We start from the raw sequence: 5,000 nt of genomic DNA, 5'->3' as shown, positions 1-5,000 counted from the left end.
CTTCAGTCACGATTGTTTTCAATTTTGTTTCCGGTTGTGGCATGAAATCTGTTTATTTGATCTCTCATTTGTTCTCTCATATTGGTGTACGTAGCGGTCGTTGACTGTTCTGAGTTTGAGTGTGCGTGGGTCTTTGTATCTGTCTCCTCTCTTTTGTGCTTGCTTGTTTGTTTCTCCAAGCACACACACACACACACTGACACACACGCACACACGCACGCACGCACTCACACACACACACACACACACACACACACACACACACACACACACACACACACACACACACACCCTCGTCGTCGTCGTCATCATCATCATCACCATCATCATCGTCATCGTCATCATCATCATCGTCATCATCATCTTCATCATCATCATCATCATCATCTTCTTCATCATCTTCTTCTTCTTCTTCTTCTTCAGAAATATCACCTTATCCATGTGTTTCCCCCTCCCCTCCTCCTTCTTCTCCTCCTCGTTCTTCCTTCTGAGTGCTTTGTTCTACACACTGCGGCAAAGGTTCTTGCGTTCAAAGCAAGGCTGAGAGAAAGCAAGGACAGAAACAACAAACATTCCAAACTTGGAACCAAATTGATAGCTATTATTTCTCGCTTGGATCTGCTAGTTCTTTGTTGTGTGTGTGTGTGTGTGTGTGTGTGTGTGTGCGTGCGTGCGTGCGTGCGTTCGTGCGTGTGTGTGCGTGTGTGTACGCACGTTCGTGTGTGTGTGTGTCAGTGTGTGTGCGTGCGTGAGTGCGTGCGTGCGCGTGTGTGCGGATCAGTGTGTGTGTATGTGTGTGTGTACGTGCGTGCTTGCGTGTGTGCGTGCATGTGTACGTGTGTGTGTGTATATATATGTGTGTGTGTGTGAGTGTGTGTGCGTGTGTGTCTGTGTCTGTGTGTATGTCTGTGTGTGTGTGTATGTGTGCATGTGCGTGTGTTGATTTTTTTTTCTTGTGCGCCCATCACAACTTCCTTTTCTCATAGATCTGCGCCATGCACGGCAAAAGCAGAAGTGCGTCCGGTTTGAGCATCGATCGTGTGTAGGCACGTTTTGTAGTCCCCAAAGATTGGAGGTATTAATCTCTTCTGAAGACTGAGGAAGGAGGAGCAGATGAGAAGAGGAAGAGAGAACAAAAGAGAGAGATAGAGAGAGAAAAAAGAGGGAGAGGGGAAGAGAGAGAGGGGGGGAGGTGAGGATAATGGGGGGGGGGAGAGGGTGGTATAAGGGGAGATAAGCAAACGGCTTGGGAGAGGAAAGGATGAGAAAGCGTGAGCGTCGGGAGAGGAGAGAAAGAGAGAGGAGCAGAGAGGAGAGAAAGAGAGAGGAGGAGAGAGGAGAGAAAGAGAGAGGAGGAGAGAAAGAGAGAGGAGGAGAGAGGAGAGAAAGAGAGAGGAGGAGAGAAAGAGAGAGGAGGAGAGAGGAGAGAAAGAGAGAGGAGGAGAGAGGAGAGAAAGAGAGAGGAGAGAAAGAGAGAGGAGGAGAGAGGAGAGAAAGAGAGAGGAGAGAAAGAGAGAGGAGAGAAAGAGAGAGGAGGAGAGAAAGAGAGAGGAGGAGAGAGGAGAGAAAGAGAGAGGAGGAGAGAGGAGAGAAAGAGAGAGAGGAGAGAGGAGAGAAAGAGAGAGGAGGAGAGAGGAGAGAAAGAGAGAGGAGGAGAGAGGAGAGAAAGAGAGAGGAGAAGAGAGGAGAGAAAGAGAGAGGAGGAGAGAAAGAGAGAGAGGAGAGAAAGAGAGAGGAGGAGAGAGGAGAGAAAGAGAGAGGAGGAGAGATGAGAGAAAGAGAGAGGAGCAGAGAGGAGAGAAATAGAGAGGAGAGAAAGAGAGAGGAGGAGAGAAGAGAGAAAGAGAGAGGAGAGAAAGAGAGAGGAGAGAAAGAGAGAGGAGGAGAGAGGAGAGAAAGAGAGAGGAGGAGAGAGGAGAGAAAGAGAGAGAGGAGAGAAAGAGAGAGGAGAGAAAGAGAGAGGAGGAGAGAGGAGAGAAAGAGAGAGAGGAGAGAAAAAGTGAGGAGGAGAGAGGAGAGAAAGAGAGAGGAGGAGAGAGAAGAGAAAGAGAGAGGAGGAGAGAGGAGAGAAAGAGAGAGGAGGAGAGAGGAGAGAAAGAGAGAGGAGGAGAGAGGAGAGAAAGAGAGAGGAGGAGAGAGGAGAGAAAGAGAGAGGAGGAGAGAGGAGAGAAAGAGAGAGGAGGAGAGAGGAGAGAAAGAGAGAGGAGGAGAGAGGAGAGAAAGAGAGAGGAGGAGGAGGAGAGAAAGAGAGAGGAGGAGGAGGAGAGAAATAACGCGAAAAGAGAGAGGGGGGTGAGAGAGGGAGGAGAGAGGAGGGGACTGAGATGCAAAAGATAAATAAATATAAGATAGGAAAAAACAAGATAAGATAAGACAGTTGGTTTTTACCTGGGTAATTGTTTAAGCAAAAAGCAGGGTTTTTTTTCAACAAACCCTTGCCCCAAAGAGAAGCTACACTTCATCGCAAGAACCTGATTTTTTTAAAGAGAGGACGAGATAGAGAAATGATGAGAAAGAAGGGGGGGGTGAAAGAGAGAGGGAGTAGATGGGAGAGAGAGACAGAGAGAGCGTGAGAGAGAGAGAGAGAGAGAGAGAGAGAGAGAGAGAGAGAGAGCTAGAGAGGGAGAGAAAGAGAAAGAGAAAGAGAGGAGTCAGAGAGAGAGGGAGAGAGAGAGTGAGAGAGGGTGAGAAAGAGAGGAGTCAGAGAGAGAGAGAGGAGTCAGAGAGAGAGAGAGAGGAGTCTGAGAGAGAGAGAGAGAGAGAGAGAGAGAGAGAGTCAGAGAGAGAAAGAGAGAGAGAGAGAGAGAGAGAGAGAGAGAGAGAGAGAGAGAGAGAGAGAAAGAGAGTGATAGTACTTAACAAAATAAGTCACAGACAGACAGACAGACAGACCAAGGCGCTGATGTCGAAAGACAAAGTCATATACACTCACGTGTTCGCTCGTGAAAGGAAAAGGCAAGGAGGAAAGGGAAATGGACAGAGACAGGGGCGATAGGAGACCCCAGCCAGACAATTAATTTCATAAGGTTGACAAGCCATTAGTCGGACAAGCCATTAGCCGGGTAGATTTTCTGTTGTTGTTGTGTGTATATCTTTTATCTGTGTTTGTGTTGTGTGGTTTTTTTTTTGGTGTTGTTTTTGTTTTTTTGTCATTCAAGTTGAGAAATATCGTTGAAAAGGTATGACGGAACAGAAGAAAAAGGAAGAAAAATTGTGAGAATCAAGTGGAGAAATATGATCGAAAAGGTATGAGGGATTTGAAAAAAAGGAAGACTGACTGTCTTACCAAATGGTTACTCTACTGATTTACTGACTGAACGGACGTCTGACACACACACACACACACACAGAGAGAGAGAGAGAGAGAGAGAGAGAGAGAGAGAGAGAGAGAGAGAGAGAGAGAGAGAGAGAGAGAGAGAGAGAGGGAGAGAGAGAGGGGGAGATAGGGAGAGAGAGAGGGAGGGAGAAAGAGAGAGAAAGAGAGAGAGAGGGAGACAGAAAGAGGGAGAGAGAGAGGGAGAGAGAGAGGGAGAAAGAGACAGAGAGGGAGGGAGGGAGAGAGAGAGGGAGAGAGAGAGAGAAAGAGAAAGAGAGAGAGAGAGAGAGAGAGAGAGAGAGAGAGAGGGAGAGAGAGAGGGAGAGAGAGAGAGACTTGACTTCTCTCTGTTCTGTTTGGGCGAAGTCGACTACGCGAACGAAGCTTTTGCACTGAGTTTTCGGTAAAAAAAACTTCGACTTCGAGTTGAATGAAGGACCGCCTTTAGTGAGAGAGATAGTGAGACAGAGGGAGATGGAGTCAAAGAAAGAAAGACGGAGACAGGGTGGTAGTGAGAGAGATAGTGAGACAGAGGGAGATGGAGTCAAAGAAAGAAAGACGGAGACAGGGTGGTAGTGAGAGAGATAGTGAGACAGAGGGAGATGGAGTCAAAGAAAGAAAGACGGAGACAGGGTGGTAGTGAGAGAGATAGTGAGACAGAGGGAGATGGAGTCAAAGAAAGAAAGACGGAGACAGGGTGGTAGTGAGAGAGATAGTGAGACAGAGGGAGATGGAGTCAAAGAAAGAAAGACGGAGACAGGGTGGTAGTGAGAGAGATAGTGAGACAGAGGGAGATGGAGTCAAAGAAAGAAAGACGGAGACAGGGTGGTAGTGAGAGAGAGATAGTGAGACAGGGGGAGATGGAGTCAAAGAAAGAAAGACGGAGACAGGGTGGTAGTGAGAGAGAGATAGTGAGACAGGGGGAGATGGAGTCAAAGAAAGAAAGACGGAGACAGGGTGGTAGTGAGAGAGATAGTGAGACAGAGGGAGATGGAGTCAAAGAAAGAAAGACGGAGACAGGGTGGTAGTGAGAGAGAGATAGTGAGACAGGGGGAGATGGAGTCAAAGAAAGAAAGACGGAGACAGGTATCTCCAGAAATTTTTTCATTTTTTTGATAAATGTCTTTGATGACGTCATATCCGGCTTTTCGTGAAAGTTGAGGCGGCACTGTCACGCTCTCATTTTTCAACCAAATTGGTTGAAATTTTGGTCAAGTAATCTTCGACGAAGCCCGGACTTTGGGATTGCATTTCAGCTTGAAGGCTTAAACATTAATTAATGAGTTTGCTCATTAAAGTTGTCATTAAAATCGATATTTCGCAAACAGATTTAAAATTGATTGCATCGTATTCTTCATCACATTCTGAATCTAAAAATATATACATATGTCATGTTTACTCTTAAAATGTGATCACAATTAACGAAAATAGATTAATTAATCTTACGATTAAAATGTAAGAGATCGATCCAAAAATGATTTCATCTTATTCTTTATCATTTCCTGATTCCAAAAACATATAGATATGATAGGTTGGATTCAAAACAAGCTCAGAAAGTTAACAAGAATACAGAAAAGCGCGCTTTCCTGCTTAGCACAATACGCTACCGCGCTAATCTGGCGTGTCAATATCACTACGTTTTGCACGTGGGAGGTGAGCGATTTCCTTCACGCGGGGATTGACG

General features: G+C 46.2%; 1 protein-coding gene across 1 annotated transcript in view; it reads right to left on the bottom strand.

The window, feature by feature from the left end:
• The window catches only part of LOC138970214 (protein qua-1-like), a 46,106-nt gene that overhangs the window by 16,385 nt on the left and 24,721 nt on the right, over window positions 1-5,000 (bottom strand). The gene's annotated exons all lie outside the window — the stretch shown is intronic.

The sequence above is a fragment of the Littorina saxatilis genome, linkage group LG7, assembly GCF_037325665.1.
Source record: "Littorina saxatilis isolate snail1 linkage group LG7, US_GU_Lsax_2.0, whole genome shotgun sequence".
NCBI classification, from domain to species: Eukaryota; Metazoa; Mollusca; class Gastropoda; order Littorinimorpha; family Littorinidae; genus Littorina; species Littorina saxatilis.
Note: the sequence above shows the minus strand (reverse complement) of the source record. Positions and strands in the feature narration are given on the sequence as shown.